The 20,695-nt window shown below is 39.2% G+C and overlaps 1 pseudogene; it reads right to left on the reverse strand.

The window, feature by feature from the left end:
• Positions 1 to 10,118: 10,118 nt before the first annotated feature.
• Positions 10,119 to 18,053, reverse strand: LOC121296249 (annotated as a pseudogene).
• Positions 18,054 to 20,695: the final 2,642 nt, after the last annotated feature.

Below are 20,695 nucleotides of genomic sequence, written 5' to 3' on the forward strand. Positions count from 1 at the left end.
TTAAATTATTAATGCTAAGCAATTGTAGTATGCACTGTGTAACAGGGATTTAAGACTCCCATTGCGAAGCAGTCTGGATCATTACATGTTTTACTATGAGCTTAATAACTACAGTACAAGTGTTCATAAAGTGGCTGCTTGAGCTGAAGGTAAATATGGAACGCATTATAAATTGCTACCAACCAAATAATGAAGACAATCAATATAATAACGGATTTAGAAAAAAAAAAAAGATAAAACAATGGGGAATTTAAAGTGGCACTGGGAAACAGTTGATACATTATCCAAAATACAGTGGTGGTTTCATAGTACGATCATCATTGCCACGACCAGTACTTGAGACCACCAAACTCATCACACATAGCACGAAGCTAACAATTAAAAAAGAAAATACTAACCATAAACGTAGCGCTTTCTTTTAGCATAACTGAGACCTTAATTTTGAGTGCTTATAAAGTTATGGATGAACTGCCCCATTATTGACAATTACCAAGGGTACCCCCCGTGCACAATACAATAATTAACATCACCTTGAAACTCATTCGAAGGAACCTTTCCGCCCATCAGGACTGAATAAGGAGGAGGAATATAAAGGGAAAAATAATTAAGAGAGTAAAGGAAAGGGACTCTCAGTGATCCTCTGGATTACTTACATAAACATTAGTAAATATTTGCAGGGAGCTCCAAAGGCTTTGTGAGTGCCTGAGTGTGCATCCCCGTGGTTTTGCCGCTCATTAAATGCAGGTCACCAGGTAGCGCACAGGGGCTAAAAGATCAGTAATCCTCTCTGTGACTCAATTCATCTCCAGATCAAGCACTTCGGGGGGGGGGGGGGGGGGGGGGGGGGGGGGCAATGCAAACATGTGGGAGGCTCTTGGGATGTAACCACAAGCTCTGCAAAGCTCAAGGCAAACAGCAGCGTGTGAATTTCAGATGGAAACACTCAGCAGCTTTGAATTTACATGTTTTAAGTATTCATCAAGGCATCTTGGGCTCTTCTTGTCTTGGAGAACAGAAAGGTTCTTTGCCGTATAACTCAGATTGTGCTCAGGGGAGATCACAGCAAGGTCGCGAGGTAACCCTGGTCAGGGCACTGACATGATCTCCTGACAAACTTCAAGGATACAGCAGATGATTGTAGCATGCCTTTTTTGAAATATACTACTAACGATCAGCTCTTATCCCCTATTTATAACCCCCAAGTGGGAAAAAGGGTATTTTCTTCCGATTGACAGAGGGCAGCAGTTTACTTAACGAGTAAACTGTTCTGGTGCTATGGAGTTCTGGCAATGCATTGCAGTTGTCTAATGTCTTTAACCTCCAGAGACCTGGGACTGGTGAACAAGTGTAATGAGTTTGATAGTTTTGATCAATTCTCCTTGGACATTAGTTCACATCACAATACCATTAGATACTGTACAATCGAAAATCTGTGCCCAGGACTGCATGGTAGGGGGTATTCAAGCCACGGTTGAAGTGTGCTGACATGTGGCACCTTAGCTTAGAATTAAGTAGGCTATTTCCATTCATTAATACAGTAAGAAAAAGCAAACTTTCCACTGGATTAAAAGTGCTGCAAAGTTAGCCTGTTGTTTCCAGTCCTTTTTAAGATATCCAAAACCCCAGCTACTTAATTTCCAAATTGATTGTTCTGTGTAACAGAGAGTGTCTTGAGGGAAGTGCAGTCTCTGTGAATGTGCAGCTCTAACGCTTGTTGTCTCCCCCGCTCCCCCTTCTCTCTCCACTGGGGACCCAGGCTTTAATCGCATGCATTTCAATCTGGAGTTAATAGCTGCCTTCGTCCTGAGAGAGAGACGCGCACCATTGGCATGTGTTTGACAAGAAATTAATGTGTAGTGATTCATTACGTGGCTCCAATGATAGCTAGAGAATACCCTGTGATAAGGTTATATAGAGTACATTTTTAATTATTTATTTCAGGGCTTGGTTCAACCTTGGTGGCAACTTCACTACTCTTAGTTAGTCCAAGATAAATGCTAATCAGGGTGTGTGAAAACAGGCATTACATATCAAATTATTTATTTAGGAAGGACATATGAGCTTCAGGCAGCTTGTTTTCAAAGACATCCTAGTACAGCAGCAGGTTACAGATTTCAAAGTAAAAATAATAAAAACACATGACAAGACAATACACAAAGTACACATTCAATTTACACAGCACAAAAACAAGGCCTATTTACCTGCTGGAACAACATTCAATTGTGAATATGGTTCACTATAGTTAATAATACCTTTAAATGTATGGCTTATAATACATACAAAAATGTACAAACTATAGAGCCAGTAATAAATAGACAGCTAGTTAGATAGCTTGTACACATAATGGTGCTATATTTAACATATGTTTAATTTAAATGTTTCCATACGGTTTCATGGCATCTGTGAGCTAAAAAAAAAAAAAAAAAAAAAAAGAGAGAAGTTGACAAACACACCCTGGGGGTCTCTACAAATCACCTGGTTCAAAGAAAGGTGCCCTCGTTGCTTCAGCAGAGTCGGTAGCAGGAGGAGCGTGGGAGCATTTTTCATAGGCATCAGATAATTTATATCTGTGCGATTACAGCCCCCAGAGACAGAGAAGTTACGCTGCAGATATATTAATTTCTTCAAAATGAGCCTTTATTGTTTGAAGGCTTGAAGACAGTGCCAGTGGGGGATACCAAACTCAAACTGTTTTTCTGAGCATTGCTGAGACCCTTAGGTTCTCTAAAAAAACACAAAACACATTGCTGAACACACACACACACACACACACACACACACACACACACACACACACACACACACACACACACACACACACGTCAAATGCCAAGCCCCCTGTTGAATGCTACAAGCACAATCCCAGGTCAAAGTCAAAAGGTAATTATGGACTAATTCACCCGATGCTGGCTAATTCACCCGCTTCTGGAGGCCCGACTGAAATTTGTGGTATCAACTTAAAATCACCATATAATTCAACAGTTGTCAGGCTCTGTGTCAGACTCAGGAAGGAATGTGATGTGCTTGCAGAGCTGTGAATGGAAGATCTTATGGTGCCTGTAGCACTGTCATTCATCTTTCATTAGCACATAATTGCAAGCTTCTTTAACAAGTTTTACATTTGCAGCAGCAGCAGATTCCTCTACCATCACCCCTCACAATAGATTTCGGTATTAAATCCACAGGTTGTTGGGGTTAAACTAAATATACCGAGCATCAAAAGAAATGTATCACTATTATCACACATTTATTTTCGAAAGAAAATAAGGTATATAAATGAAGGACGTTGACAAAATTCAACTCATTCATCCTTGACCGTGACACGCTTGAGTGACTGTGACTGAAGCCTATGCTCGTAATCACCTAATTAGTGAGACAGTTGATTGGACACTGGATATGGAGTGATTTCAGATGTTGAATTGCAAGCTTGAATAAAAGCAATAAAGAAAATCACAGAAAAAAAAAACAATATGCTACGTCTGTCAAAAGAGCAGTGCCTTCGTGTAATCAGCATGTTGGAGGCTGGACTAGGGCCGAGTACTGTGGCTCGTCATCTTGCCAGCAATTTCAAACCTGGCAAGTCGGTATAACAAGACACATTTTGTCAATGACAGGCCACGAACTGTGAGACCAAGAGTCACAACACCTGTCCAAGATAGACGGATCATTTTGCAGCATCTTCGTGATGTCAATTGTTAATCAGCACAATAAAAAGTCACTGCACCTGCTCTAAAACAGAATTTGTCATTTTTCGATCACATCTAGTGAAGTATCTTTTGATGCTCAGTATACTCAGTAGTCCTTTACTGCCGTGATAGTGGTCTGAATCACTCCTGATTGTAACATCAAGTGCCACACCATCTAAGGTGAAACTACCTATTACAGAGAAATACTGTAGAAAAAGATTAATAACACTAATAACAGCACTTTGTGGGGGCACTGTGGTCTGTATCGTCCCAGAGGTGATATTCACTTCCTACTGGCTACAGAGTTGATCACCTACGGTAAGATGACTAATTCCGTTTTAAATATTAAAGTGAAAATCCCTTAATAATACATCCCTGCTTATTCTTGTTGAACTTTGGGAAAATGTGCTGAGAGAAATCTTTGATGTTCATCTATTCATTGTCCCTCAGTCTGGGATTCTGGTCCCTGTGGTTCCTTAGTAAACCTTTGACAGACAGCAAAGACCTGCACCAATACAAGCCTGCCAATGGCTCCTGTGACAAGGGCACCCTGGCTTTGTCACAGTAATGGTTAAAGGAAGAAATATACAAATACACAGTATTGCCACACACAGCCCCCACCACCCCTCCAGAAAATAATAAGCGCTCCCTATTAATGAAGCTATAATAAAACTCCAGCGCTCCAGTAATGATCAACCCTAGAGGAAAAAAGATTGTAGTTACAAAGGAATAAAGCAGCTGGAGCTTACAAACATTAAAAGCCAATTGTGTTGCTTAACAGCCATAAAATCTGCATTTAAAAATTAAACAGTATACACAGATCCAGCTTTGTGTACCCCCATTGCCTACTTACAGCACCTTGCTACAAGTACAAATGTCTCCAGCGTAACAGGTAATTACCATTTTCACGATATTTTATCCATCAGTATGACATCCCCCAAACTCCGAGACCCAGCACTGTTATATTGTACAATAAAAACAGACTCCTTAAAGTGCTCCTAACAGACCAGCCAAAGCAATCAAAATAAATAAATAAAATGTAATGAAAACATTTTTTATATTAAATAGTACTTTAGAGCCAAATAAACCTTCGGATTATTAAGGATGTTAATGAAGGGGAAAAAATGATGGGTTTTTTTTGTTTTGTTTTTTTTTTTTCTTTTCACATGCACATATTTTTTATGTAATTCTTCTGTGTATTAAAAAAAGTTGTTATCATCTTCTAAGGGCTTTAAAAGATAGCTCCCGCAGGTGCTTATACTTTATTTATTAATCTTGAATACTTCCAAGGCGGAAACTGATTATTTTTTGATGGTAACACTAGATGCAAATATTACCATTATCTTGGCAGATGCACACTGTGAAAGCGAGTGTAAGGCTTGGGGGAAACATTTGTAAGTTGACAGTGTCGCAGGTCAAGTCCTAGGAGTACTTGCTTACCACCAACGCGGGGACAGATTATTCAGAAAATGCTTCACAGCTGCTTTTTAAACGCAGCCACAGTTAGAGAGAAAAAAAATCTACCTTGTTTTATTTTCTTATTTTAAGAAAACACACCATAAAAATCCTTCACTGACATTAGATACTGCTGCATAATTAAAGGAGAGGCTCCAGCAACAATTTGCAGCATACGGGAAAAGACTGCACACTGAACAATGAAATGCCTTACATAATGACTACAAAGGGACCCCCCCACCCCACTGGTGCTCACCAGCGACAAACCCAATTAAAACAATCTTGTTATTTGAAAGACCACAAAAGACTTCCTGATTCAACTAAAGGCCAGCAAAGAAATCAAGTTCGCAATCCAATCTACTGTCGCCCCCCCCCCCCCCCCACACAATTCAGTTTTTACAAGGTTAGCACAATGCAATGTGGTAGTTTTGTGCGGTTTTTCAGGGTGGATATGTCTCTCTGATTGCCCCTAATGCTTCAAGTGTTATTTTAAATTCAATCTCTTCTCGTAAACGTGCAAAGATGTCTTTAGCTTTGGACATTGCACTGCTGGCACGGTCATTATCTAGCAGTGAGAACTAACACTTGAATGCCGCAATTACTATTTTAATCTTTTTGAGGTTTTTGTTTGTTTGTTTGTTTGTTTTTTGTTTGTTTGGTTGTTTTTTTGACATCTTAATTTGATTGTTACCTTAAAAGCCCATGTTGGAAATGTAATCTCTTTGTTTTGCTTCCCACGGCTACAGCAGAACTTCCAGGCAACATCGTTTAACCTCCACCTGCTGCAGGTGCACTGTTGTTGAAGCAGTATATTAACAATGGTGGATCTCAACTGCACCATCTTTGAATCCCTCAAGTGATTTCCTCCAGCTTGTATTAACATCACTTGAAACAATACAAATATAATGGAAAATAATCTGCACTTTAAGGACAGCAGTATGTGGATCTGCCCTGTCCTCCACTGCAATAGATTAACAAGTTCCTTCAGTTTTAGAATAGTACAGGGTGTTTTATTAGCAACGCACCACAGGAAACAAAAATACATTCTACCAAGCAGGCTGGTGGTTAGGACGCAGAGGCCCTGCTCACCTGACTTCAGACCCTTGGCTTAGTCATGGTGGATCCACCTGAAGTCAGTCATGTACACTGCAAAACCGAGCAATATTGACCAATGACTGTCCATGTTATTTTTTATGTGGTGCATTGGTTATGAATCACCCTGTATTGCAGAATACATGAGGGATTTCTTTTGCAAAGCAAAGTAATCAGTTATAAGAAGAACAGCTCATTTGCACAAGAGTGTGCTGCATATTGCATATCGTAATTCAGCCCTGTAATACTTATAGAGACTGTGCTCCTGGGCATTGATCTATCAACACTACATCATGACATGAATTGGCACCCTACACCCTACATGTCAGGGTTCTTATATTATACTGAATTCAGCCTTTCATGTCTTATAACCCATAATTAAAATAAAATATTTTGGAATGTGCTTGTAGATGCTGCAATATATTTAAAGTACGTTCCAGATTAAAAATTAATATTGCTAGCAGGCTTTAGAAACAGATAATTTATTATATATTGGCATATGCTAATATATATGCTGCAATATATTCAAAGTACATTTCAGATTAAAAATTGATATTGCTAGTAGCCTTCATATATAGAATATGTATCATATACCTTGATAGCTGTGCTTTACAGTCTCTATTACCACAGGGACCAAACCACTAAGGAAAGGTGATTTTGATGTAAAACTGCTGAGAGCGGCCATTTGGCTCTTATTGCAATTTGCATTGTAATTCTCTATGCATTTTATAATTCTGTGCGCAACTGTAGTTGTACAGAGTTGTAAAAGTGTTCCATAATATATGTAACCTGAATAAAGTGTCTTATGGGTTATGTTCACTGATTATGTATGATGTGTGTGATGCTCTCATTATATTTAATAGTGGTTTTGTAATATTGTAGTTGCTCTGCGTTTATAAGAAACGCTAGCTGATGCCTCCACCAGCAGGAGAATAATGTGAATGGGACCACAGCTATAAAGCCTTTTTGTAAGATTCAAATACAGTTTCTTTTTAAAGAAATATTAAGCAATATGTACTGAAAACCATAATGAGCACATAGATAATACAAATCCAAGACAAAGTCAAACGAGTTAGCTTGATTTGTCCTCTAGTTATGGCTATTATGTGATCCTGGATTTCAATAAAAAGAAAATCACTTACACGCTCCTTCCCCTGACTTCAGTTGAATCAGCCATTTACCAGCAGGCTTTCACTTTGATTGGGATAACAGGACACGGTAGTTTGGACTGCCAGTGCAAATGAATGGAAGAGACAGTGTCCAGTACCAAAATCCGTCAAGCTCTGATGCCATTTTACTGCGGTGTACCGTTGTAAAAGCATGGGGTCGTAAAGCACAGAGCAAAGAACTACGGCACACCATAGTATAGTTCATAATACTGTAGTACGCACCATGGTAAACTCCAGCATTACCATGCAAATGTACCATATGGTAAACTTATTTGGTTAACATTTTCGAAATGGAATACAGTATTCTACTTCAAAGTGATGAGAATAATGCATCTTATTGCTCTGACTCACTATCAGTGCTGCTGCAGATCAACCACCACCAGTGTACGATAGTGAATCTGTATTCTGTGCTTTTTAATCACATTCTTATGTATTAATTCTCCTCTGTTACAAAAGGATTTCAAAAGGCAGAAAAACAGAAACAGCAGACAAGCCTTCCCCCTGTGGGCAACACATGGAACTACAGGATAATGTAACAGAATGTTTCTTTTTCTTTTTTTTTCACCAAACATAAAGACGCAAGTTCTTACATAGCTAATATAAAAAATTAAAAAGTTAAAAAATCATTCAGATCATTAGATGCAGTTGTACCAAAACTAATTTGAGTGTGTGCTGTGTTGATATTGAATAATTAGTTCATGGAGGGAGGATGTACCAGCCAATTTCGAATACAATTTGGTGATATAAATGTGTATGTTATATTATAGACATTTACTGACTTTGGCAACAGTGAACATGCAATTTCGCTACCTTTTAAACCAAATAACAGAATCCTTCTCTGACAAGTCTGGGTGTGGCTAGACTTGATCCAATCATTTTTTCCCATTCCATACATTTCCCATGGTCACTGACTATCCAGCAACAATATCTTCTGAAAAGACTCCTCAAGACTGATTCTGTAGAATTATATTAGCGTTGTGCTTGGTAGAGAAGCCACAGGTGGAGCACTGTCCCCTGAAGCCTGTACAACGTGGATATGCTTCCCACTCCTTACATCAGAAAAGTCCAGTTAGGAACAGTCCATAATAATGATAAATGATAATACAAGCATAAACAACCATAGAAGATTAGAAAGAAAACACATTAAACATATGAGAATAAAACAAATATAAAGTTCAGTGCATTATTAAACAGACTGAAGACTGAAGCATACACCCTGCCAATGAAGACGGATCTCTTTTGTTATTCAGCGCAAGGACTCTAGAGCAGTGACCAACGATTGTGCCAAATGTGTGATGTTTTAACAAGGACAATGGACTACCGAGGACTACACTGCGACACTTAACTCTTTCAAGTCTGATTTGAACCCAGGCTGCAAATGCAAAAGCAGTTGTACCACATGTTTTTTGTTTATTTTGTATTTGTTTATTTTGCAAGGTACACGTTTCATGGAATAATACTTTCATTAGGTAGTTTCAAGGCATGGGTGACACAGGCAATGGAAACATAAGTCACATTGATGAACAAAATATTTAAAAAGCAAAAATGCAATTGAAGATTAGGGAAAACATTGCCTGCAACAAAACTATGCTGCATTTTACATTAGCCCAATTTACTGTAACCAGGAAAAACTGCACAGTGCCTGACGGGTTTTCAGTAGATTAAGTTTTATAAAGGGTTAATGACTATGGATTCCACAACTGATGAGGTGCAGATTACAGCAGATCACTGTGCCCTATTTTAAAGGTGCAGTCCCCAAGATTTTAAATTCCAATTTTCTACCCTTCATTAGTTTCTGTACCATTTCCACTGTTGCTCTTATCACTGTGCATTTCCACCCATCCTGCTTTACTGAAGCTACTGGGCAGGAGAATGGCTGTGGGATAAGACAGGTGAATGGCACAGAGATAAAAAACAAATCCCTTGAGTGGCAATACCCATGAAGCCAGGGCAGGGGCAGCTCTACAGTGATGTAGTGATGTAGTGATGCAAGATTGAAAGGAATAAAAAACAGGGGCTAATTGGGGAAAACCTCCAAAAATGCCGCTTCATTACACAAATGCATTTTGATGCTTTTTTATGTGGTGGAATAGTGTTTTCTTTGAAAAGTGGGGCATTTAAATTGTGTGCCATTGGTGAATAAAATACAGTTTCATAATCACATAACTCTTCTGTTGAGGGCTTGCAAGTTGTGTTTAAGTCATCACAGCAGTATTTAAATAACTCACAAGCGAATGCAGTGTGATAGGGGCACGCCCTGGTCTCCTGCACTGCTTGTTTCAGAGCAAGCTTCCTTCTCTCTAAAAATGAAAGAGTTGTTGTACCTTCATCTCCCTGATCCTTAAGAAGAAATGAACTTCCTGCTCCTCTGGTTGCACCTGGGAGATGTTTATAAAGATATCCTTCAGCAGGCAGCCTTTCCAGTAGAAAACACCTGAAAACACACACGCACATGCACACACCGCTTAAACACAACATAAACAATGGAGCGCTTGATATTTCTTTAGTGAGTGGATCCCAACTATGAGAAAAGCCAAGGAGTTTGTGAAATTATAACCATCTGCTGTAACACCATAATACAAATTTATATATGGCATCTATCCTGGCTAATTCTGCCTTTGCTTTAAAATTCTTTAAAAGCCAAACAAAAATGGGGTTTCCTAATATAGGACAAGCAGCACAGTTCTCATGTCTTCCCCAATCAGAACTGTGAAGCTCACTGGGACTGCCAGCCCTCCAGGGTCCAGGTTCCACATCGCTGGGTGAGCTGCTGCACCATACTGCTCTGCTCTGGCAGGGTCTCAGGCCGCAGACTGGAGGCTGGGAATAAATACACAAGACACAATAGAATTCATTACAAAAATACTATTCAAGCATTTGATTCTTCTTTTCCTGCACACGTCCTACTGTGCTTTATGTTGGACTTTAATGTACATGTTCCATCTACTAGATCACAAGGGAGCAACTTGGTATGGTTTTGAACTATTACAGTAATCTTAAATATTGCACTCACCTTCTTTTTCAGAATCTCCTTGTGCTGAGTTTTCTGCTTTAGTCACCTGGTAACTTTTTAAATCCCAGAAGATAAAAGCACACCTGTTTCCCCCAATAGAGCTCTCAGAAACATGTCTAATTTCTAAGTACATCACAGACTGTAACCATTAAACTGCCACCCTGCTGACACAGAATTGTAAACTTGGTTGCTTTTCTGGAATGAGACTCTGCTCATAACCAATCAGCAAGCGCATAAAAGCTCTGTGTGTTATTCTTTCTTGTCGCTTCTTTTTGTTTTGGCAGCTCAGTCAAGTGCTGGGAAGCCGAAAGGGCAGTTGACCGCTTATGCTTAGAGCCTGCAGGAACGGCTGCCCTCAGCCACGGATTTCCTGAGGTTTCCCCCTAAAAAAATTTTAAATATGTGAGTAGGGGTTTTTTCCTTACCTGAGTGCTGAGCGGTTCGTATTTAGTAGTTCTGCGGGGTGAGTGGTCGGGTTGGAGAGGCCGGGCTCTCTCCCTCGGCGCAGTCATGCTCTGGGGGACGGGCCGTGTCTCAGCTGCTGATTTTCATTAAATTCAGTATTTGGGGGTTAGGTGGCAAAGTGCCACTGTGGAGAGCGTTAATTATTTTTCATTAGTCATTCATGGTTTGGCGGACTTGTCATTTCGGGGGGAGGTGGCTACAGCCACTTCTTATCTGCGGCACTGGGATGCATGTAGCTGTTCATGTTTTTCTAGCTGGCCTCATGCAGGTAGCCGTCAGGCACCCACGGACGAGGCCTCCAACCAATTTTATATCTCAATTGTGGGGTGCGTTAATTATTTATTATTCTCCATTCATGGTTTGCCGGTCTCTTCTTTTGGGGGGAGGTGGCTCATAGCCACGTCCTATCTGCGGCACTGGGATGCATGTAACTGTTCATGTATTTCCAGCCGGCCTCGTCCAGGTAGCCGTCGGGCACCTGCAGACGAGACCTCTGGCCAAATTTATATTTCACTCGGGCCCTGAGCTCCCTTCACAGTCATAAATTATCTGCAGCTGCAATCGCTGTCATCATCATTCATTCACTGTCATTCATTTAAGCGGATTCTCTGTGCTGAAAAAGGTAAGGCGAGCGCATGAGTTAATATAACCCTTATATACCAAATTGTTCTTTAAGGCCAGTTTGTTTGTGGGTTTTTTTTTTTTTTTTTTTTTTTAATGATTTAAAACCTTCCTGTGCGTATTTTGTCTATTTTTTGTTGTGTATTACTATTTAAAATGTATGTATTTGTATGCTATTGTTTTAGGTTGGCAGGGAAGGGTTAATTATGTTCCCTGCCAAATCACTTCAAGTGCAGAATTGCCTGGGATTGATTGAACGATTAACAAGCAATCGAGCCTCGGAACAACCGTATAAAAGAGTGGATCCAGGTTGGGTGTTCAGAGGTTGAACAAGAGCGCAAGACAGTAAGAACTGAAAATATAATACTACAAGCAATCACCGCTTCACTCTCAGTATTACTGTCTGTCTCTTCCTGGTCTGACGTCATCACATGCCATCCTTACCACAGTCCCCAATGATGAATAACACTATGCCCACCTGGTATTGCTGCAGTGTCCGTAAAACAAACAGGGGGACGCGATGGGTCTTAAGTTCCACGGCTACTTTCAGACTTCCTGCCAATTTATAAATAGAGGAGATAAAGATTTTGGGAGGTGCTGGAAAACTAACAGAAAATAACCTGTTTGGGAATAAAATATTAATAAATAAATAAATAAAACATGCATTCGTTTCTTACAACTTAATTCTGAAGCTCTATCTCTCTTGTGGATGCCACAATTTATTTCCACATAGGGACGAATAGTAAAACTACAGAGTGTATTGTACAATTTAGCAGTCCCTTAGTGATTAAATACACATAGTGAAAAGAGATAAACGGCACACAACCATCATCAACGAATTAAATTGCAGGGAGAACAAGGATGAGATCAGTCTCACCTCACAGTAACATTGGAAAGAGAGGCTGAGATCACCCCTTCCACCAATAAGGAGCTGCCTCCATTCCAGTCATCCTCCTGGCAAACCTCGGGTCCACACCCTCTGACCTGATGTCTACAAAGAAAGGTTGGAGTTCCTGCGCATTCAGGTTGAACCAGTTCTTCACTTTTTTTATTAAATTGTTTTTTGTGTTGTTTCTTGACATTTGTGTCCATAACCGACTGTTCCATTGCAAGGTAATGTAAGAGCTTGACAAGTCACAATTTTATTATGTTTTTAGAAATGTGAAAAAGTTTGTGTCATCTCTATAGAGTTTAAGAAGTTGCACTGCCAAAAGTCAGAAAAGAACATTATGCATTGCAACATAGATAGGAAACTTAAAATGGTACATTTATACACGCAGTGACTGAAGGAAATATGAGTGTTTCTGGTCCTTATTACTACACAAGGAAACCAGTACTTTAGTTGCTTAAATCTCTTCTGGCTCAATGCAAATGGATATGTGTATCTTTAAAAATCAAGGCTAAAGAATGGCACAAAGCCAGGCAGCTTCACAGACAGGCAATCCTCATTACCTTTCCCTTGGAGTACATGTGCTTTCCAAAGCCCTGGCAGAAGGAAGTGACGAAGGGAAACACGCACACACTGTGAGTCGGCAGGTATTCAAACAGCAGGCTCCAGAATCTGAAAATAATCACGCTTCTCATAACTTGAACTGGGGCCTTCCTAACTTTCACAGAAAAAGTGCAATGCAGTATATTACGCAATGTTCTTATCAAACTGATTTTTTTTATTTTCATAGGAAGCATTATTACTTATTCAATATAAAAACTTCCTGGCCGTTACTCTCTGTTAATGAGACTTTGTTGGCTCAATGTTTTTTTTTTTTTTATAATATTTAAGACAATAAAAATTTAAGTACACAATAAAGAAAAATGCAAACTACAAGGTTTTGTTTGTTATTGACTGCACGCAGCAATCTCACTTAATACAACCTAATGCACTCGCATCCCCTGCCCTTGAAAACTCAGCACGTTTTGCTTACATCTGCTTTATACTGTAAAAACTTCACGAATCGAATGGCTGCAGTGTCATCCTTTTAAAAAACAATGCCTTACTTGTATTAATAGCATCATGATATATCGTTGGTTATAGTAGCTGCAACAAAAGGGTTTTTTATTTATTTTTTTTATCATTTTTCCTTTTGCAATTTGTTATGATTGCATTACAGTGTAATGCCATTGGGGCTGTTAATTACATTCTTTTTGAAGGCCACCAACAAAATAATAATAAAATGCTGACACACTAAAAGTCACATTTTGTTGAAAACGATTTTTAAGACACACATTCAAATTGTTTTTTTTACTCTACACAGATTTTTTTTTTCTGCTTTCCAAAAATAGGGGTAAATTGCAGTAAACGTTTTAATATATGAATATATATAATATATATCGCTCCAGGGATCAACCAAACTGTGTAACCAAAGAGGCCCCCCTAGCACCTCAGCTTGGCAACCATCTGGAACAGACAGTGGGGAGGATCGCAGGGGTCATCAGGGGACTCCTGTCACAATGAATGAAGAAAAACAGTTCTGTGTTCCACAGCTGTGCCTTGCTTGTCCTGGTGCTGCCGGAAGTCTTCCTTCTCGTTGCACTCATAGACCCAGCCCGGGGCGAAGATGGCAGCTGAGAAACTTGCGGATGAGCTGCAGAGCCTAGGGGGGAGGAAGAACAGGACTTAGGAATATTAAGGTATATTAACATCTTTTTTCTGATGTTTGCAATGATCCATTTTTGAATTGCATGCTTTTTTTTTTTCTTTTTTGGGAAGTGTCAGGTCTTCTGAGAAAACTTCAGGAGCAGACATGTCTTTCTATTTGAATTCCTAGCCCCTAATAAAAAGTCACCACAAGCACATAACAATTGTACCACATAGCACATGTTTATTTTGAATCAGGTTTCCCTTTCGAACGTTTTGTTCAATCGCTGGCAACACACAATTGCACTAATGCAGAATTTTAACCCATTTCAAAGTTTACTGCAATATTCCATTATTTAATTCCAAAGTATAATACAGCACAGTAAAAGTAACCTAGTCTGATATAGTCTGTTATAGAAACCTTATGGTTTGCTGATGGGGGCGTTTCTTCACATTTCTATCTGGGTTCAGTACGAACCTTGTTGGTGTCAAACTTCCCTCCAATGACGGCCCCTTATGCAAACATGTCAACCCCCACATAGACATCTGACAGCCGCTTGGGAGCCTGGGATACCATTCGCTCAATACGGTCCTCCATCCAGTTGTAGTTAGTGAACATTCCAGCGCAGGAGTCAAAAAACACACTGGAAGGAAAAATGTTCAGCCTTTAGCATGTAAATGCACCTGAATAACCAAAGCAGGCTGACATTGAAGGAACAGTGAGAGGTGTCTGCTTATGAACATCACGGGGGTAGTACTATATGTATACGCAAGTGCTGTCTCCCAGCTTTGCATAGAGGCAGAAGGAGAGTGACGTGGCGATCTGTTGTTGATTACAGTATGTACGCTTGTTGATTGATAAGAAAATGTCTCTGTCCTTTACAAGGAGTGATAGATGATAGTTTTAAAATCGAATTTCTTCCCTCTTACTAACATTAGCAGTATTATTCCAAGTCCAGCCCTGTTTACAGTGATTCAGAAATGGAAGACTCGTTTGAGAAATTAGCCCCGAACTATAACCTCAATGGACAACAAAAACACTCCACTGCGTTTCACCTGTCTTTGCCAGAATGCCATTCCTAAATCTCCTAGAATTTTATCTTGTATATTTCATCTCATTTTATCATGTATATTTACACTTGATACCTAGGATATGTGAAAGGTTAATATAAGGTTATGCAATGTATGATGATGTCACCCTGCTCTTCGTTCCTACCTGTTCTTTTCGTCTTTCTTCTAATAATAATCAATCAGGCTAAAAGGGTTTCTGATTGAGGATGGGATGTGGACAGACAATTAGATGATGACGTTTCATATTGTTGTCTAACTCACGCTTATCTTGTTCTCAATGTTTATCAGCCACCCGTCGAAGCCGTAATACAGGGCAATCTGAACCAGTTTATCTGCTATGGCGCGGAACGATGACTCTCCTGCCAAGAATGACTCACAAATCTTAGCTCCATCCGTCCACTCTGATGAAAGCGCCTGAAATAACAAGACAGAGATAAAGATTCAAACCAATCAGCAAGTTCCATCATAAGGTGAGGAGCAGTTCTCAAGGCATAGACCCGCGTTAATCCAGCAGACTGGAGGGACAGTCACCAAGTTGTGGCTGAAGTAAGTGAAGATGTCGATGTACTGCCAGTGATAAAAAAAAAAAATAGGCCGTCTCAGCCTCTGCACCCTGGATAAACTTGATTAAACACAGCACTATCAAACACTGGGCTTCTTCAAAAAAAGAAGGCAGACACAAGCTAATAAACACAAACCTGGCTGCAGTCAAAACATTGCAAATCTGCATTATTGTAGACCTCCTCCCACTGTGTTTTTTTTTTTTTTTTTTTTTTACTGTACTTAGTGATTTTAATGAAGGGGGTCAACAAAACAACCATGGAGACAGCAGCAGGATTAATACAGTGTTGCTTTCCGGTAGGGATATCAAGATCTGCCACTGTCTAAATGATTCAGGAAGCCCCCCAATTAGTTTAAACATGCTTTGGGCACACAGTTCAATAGTGCAATGATGAATGCAGAGTCTTTCACTTCACCTGTCCGCCTGAGAGCCGCTCATCATGTCGTGGCTGACCAACGTCTTCGGCCGGCTGCTCTGCAGAGGAGGCTGCCGACTGGCTAGTGGAGTTGTGGCAATGTTAAAAGCATCTGCATTGCTGGGTTTCCATGACAACAGCTCTTCCAGAGACTTCAGGCTGAAGCGGATAGGCTCTGTGGTGTCTAAGTCGTAATGTCTACCTGGAACTGAGAACCAGGTTGTAAACCTACAGGTGAACTACTAAACAAACGTTGGTGAATTAAATTAAAACAGGTCGCATTCCTCTATAATATAGTCTATATGCTTTCAAACAGTGCCACCTACTGACTGAAATGTACAGTGCCACTCTATATTGACAGATCACTGAAACCTCCATCCATAGGCAAAAGGCAACTACATTCTATCAACTTTTAGGAGTTACTGCAAAAAAAAAAAAAAAAGTGTTAAAATTAGAAGAAAAAGAAATATAAATACACACCGCCTCCCTTTTAAAAGTGAATGTATAAAAGTAGTACAGTACATAGATGCAAATCCCATTTATAGCAATGGGTGTAAGATGAACATTTTTCTAACTGCCTAAGGTCCTTAAAAATTGAAATTTTGAAATGATGGGTCTTTCAAAGGGTGTTTTTATCTACACAAAATGAGAAATTAAATAGTAAGCAATCCTCACGGTTCCTTTATTACAGATACAATTGTGCTGGGAATGTCCCCAGTGTACTGTGATTTGCATCTATAGGAGGTTTTTTATTGCTGCTGGTGATGTTCTTTCACGGACATAATTACAGCTTGTTTTATTTGTTATAATAATCTCAGTACTCACCCTGCAATGGAGACACTTAAACTAAACCAGATGAGAAACAAACTGCCGGTCTACTGGGAGAGCCATCGAAGGCCTTACACTGCAGGGGGAAAAAAAATATATTAACTACATTCAAATGCATTGGAAGCAATGAGTGCAGAAAAAAATAAATAAATCTCTTTGTCTTTCAAAAAAATAAATAAATCAATCAAATACGTATTAAGAAACTAACTGCAAATACCACGACCTTACACAAGATGGCACCAAAACTCCATTGCACCGAGCCAGACAGTAAGTGACTATTTAAACAGATGATTGACTCTCACTGAAGGATTCCAGGCAGTGTCAGTCTTTAATAAAAAGGGCGTCCCATTCTGCTAATGGATTTTGCTAATCAGAGATGTTTGCAAATTGACTGCAGCACGTCAATGTAAACTGTACCCCTCTAGCATTACTCAGTCTTATATCACCACAGCTATCTCTAGTTTCCAATTACAGGAACTTGTCACAATAGTTAATCTGTCCATCAGTGCCCACAAAACCTGGGGTGTCATTGCAAGCTAGTACAGAGGGGAGTTGGGGAGCAGTGCGGTGGTAGTGACAGGATGCACAAAGTTCCCCCATATTAGCAAGAAATATGCATGCAGTACTTTTGCAAATTCAATACTTAATAAGGAGCAGGACTCATGTGTCATTTTAATCTCGGTAAATAACTAAAAGGCCTAAGTCAGTAATGTTGTTGGGGTAGCCCTGGCAGCAATTCAGTTAAGATCACATTAGAAGTAATTATAAGAAGTAATGTTATTTCCCTGTTATTACTGGAAACTATTTCAATTCCTAAATTATAACTTTTGTCAATACCTTTTCTTTCATCGGTAGCGTGGAGGTTAATTTAATTTCAGATGCTTTGCACACTGAACAGATTTTATTTCGTTTAACTCATCGTGTGTTTTTCAAAGTATTGTCTACCCGCCCACACTGGCTCGCTAGCTGCGCTTGCCTGCCTCAACCACCTGTCAAGTCCTAATTTATCTGCTTCTTTCAGTTCACCCTGTCCCCATTATCTCCCCTCTCTCTTTTTCTCCCTATCTCTCCTGCACCAGCCTCCCCAGTGTCCAGTTCCATTTCTCCTCCCTCTATTTTAAATGTCAGCCTTTTTATGTTACTGTATCATTAAGCAGAAAATTCACGCTTTACAGTACACGGTAATTACTTCCTAGTTAGCGCTGAGTGGCTCATTTTGGGTCACGTTGGATGGGTGTTTTCAAAGCAAAGTCCTGGCTTTTTCTTTTTTTTTTTTTTTTTTTTTTTTTTGGGGTCACGTGAAATTTGTTGCGCGGTCTAGTGCAAGCTGCAAGCAGTCTTGCAGAACTGAGTGGTGCGCTGACAATGAAAAAGAAATGCGTTAGTAAAAAGTGGAACATGCCTAACCAACTTCCGCTAAGAAGCAGTGAAGCTTCTTGTACGCTGTGCTGTTTTCGTTCTTTTACATCTTTTTAAATGTAATTTGTCTTTTTTTTTTTTTCACTGTTAAGAAAATAGTATGCAAATATTTATTATGCGCAATACATTGGGTCGTGTAAATTGTTTTACATATTCAACTTTTGGGTGGACTTTTTGTCTTGTTCGTCGTGAATAGTTTTTTTTTTTTTTTAACAGAAATTGATTGTCAGTTTTCAGTTTCTTTCTAAGACTACCACTTTCTAACACTACACCGGGTTGTGTTAATCTTTGAACGTGATGGTTAAGCGTTTCAGCAAGTCTATCTATTTACACTTTTTTGCGCCCAATAGTTCAATAGTGTTCCATTGACTTGATCACGACATTCTTTGCCTATACTTCAGTAGTGTAGGTCATTAGAGAAGCCTGACACGGTTGCTTTTCCAGTTTGTTTATATCTCCTTAATATTTTTGCAGGCACATAAACTTCCTCTCCTCTTGAAGCCTTCCTACTGGGCTACTATAAACAGCTGCCTTATTGTACTGTCTGTACTACTTGCAGCAGCAGGAGGTTGTGATAGTGATAGGCAAGCTATGTTACAATCTGGGAAGCACAACACATGCAAGCCAACAATAATATTATCAGAAAAATAATACAAACAAAATACATCCACACAAAAACATTTGCATTAATGACAACTGAGTTGAAGGTGAAAATAGTTAGCAAATGTTAAAATTTGTACTTTAAGATAGATAGATAGATAGATAGATAGATAGATAGATAGATAGATAGATAGATAGATAGATAGATAGATAGATAGATAAATAGAAATTAACAAAATTCAAAAATGTGCCATCCCAATCTACAAAAAGGCCTCTGCATGCTACATTTTCTCACCAAGTGCATCACATAAAATATTGATATATTTTAACAGCCAGTGTTAGATTGCTAATAGAAGCTCTCGCAGATAGTGCCTGTAATGGATGTTTTAGGAAGGTTGGATTTAATAGAAAAGCGTTTCTTATTGTTGGGTTTGAGAATGACAGTGCTGACCAGGCAAGAAGTATGCAAGGTCTGAATGACAGTGCCATGGGTCTCCATGCAAAGCGCCACAGCAGTCCCAGCAATTGCTACATTGCCATTGTGGTGCCACTGCATTGCGTTTGAATGGTGTTTGGCAGGGGAAGGAAGATTGTAAAAGTGTTAAGACTGCTTGAGTTGGTGATATTATGATGATTACTCATTTTTATTATTATTACAGTGGAGCTTTCAGTAAGTTAAAATCCATTCTGCTAAGTACTGTGTCTTGGCTTGCCAATGAGGTTTATCAATGTGAAGCAGATATATGACCTTGTTGATCTATCAGTACAGGCTAGCCGTCGAATGATCTGCTAACAAGTGCCTTCCCTGGTGAGTTTTAACAGGCGGGGCTGCAGTAGAACAATGCATTCTTGACTTGAGTCAGGCACTGAGCTCATTCCCAATCCGCTCCAGTGTTCTTCACAGTAACGATTCCATGAAATAAACATGGCTGCCTTGCTCCTAAGCAAAACACTTGCTTTCTCTTGGAAAACTGATCTGAGGAAACTAGAAGCAGGAATGTGTATTGAAGTTGGACTGTCCCTAATTCAACACCTGCTTTATGATTGTGTGTCATAAATAATGCAGTCCAAAAGTTGAACTTTCTATGTATTTTATCCACCTTGTTAATAGTCCTGTTTGTTTAAATTTCCCAAGGTAGATATATAGGTATAATACCACAACATCTTTAATTCTTTGTTTGAATCTTTGAAAAACACAATCTGAGCCGATAATGAAAACCCATTTGAGACAATGAAACACTTTATTATTGGTGATAACAGTATAATGCTGCTATAGCATGACTGCAACATGACATGGAACAAAGAATCATTTTAAAAACTGACCAGCAGAAACAATATATACTATGTTAATATAAAAAGTAAAATAATGTAACATTTACAATGATTACAAATATATAAGAACATTTGAATGTGCTATTCCATTTGCTGTACTACTGTATACTCTGTGTGTGTGTGTCTAACAGATAGATAGATAGATAGATAGATAGACAGATAGATAGATAGATAGATAGATAGATAGACAGACAGACAGACAGACACACAGACACACACACACAGTATACAATACTGTCCTGCAGTGTTCTGATCAATATAGAACAGACATTTTTGGCTTGTACATATTGAATCCCAGATTGTTTCTGAATAATCAATTTGTTTTCCAACGACCAGGGTAATGAGATACCATGCCTACAAACATTGTCAGACATTGGCTTCAACAAGAAAAA

The sequence above is a fragment of the Polyodon spathula genome, chromosome 21 (genome assembly GCF_017654505.1).
Source record: "Polyodon spathula isolate WHYD16114869_AA chromosome 21, ASM1765450v1, whole genome shotgun sequence".
NCBI classification, from domain to species: domain Eukaryota; kingdom Metazoa; phylum Chordata; class Actinopteri; order Acipenseriformes; family Polyodontidae; genus Polyodon; species Polyodon spathula.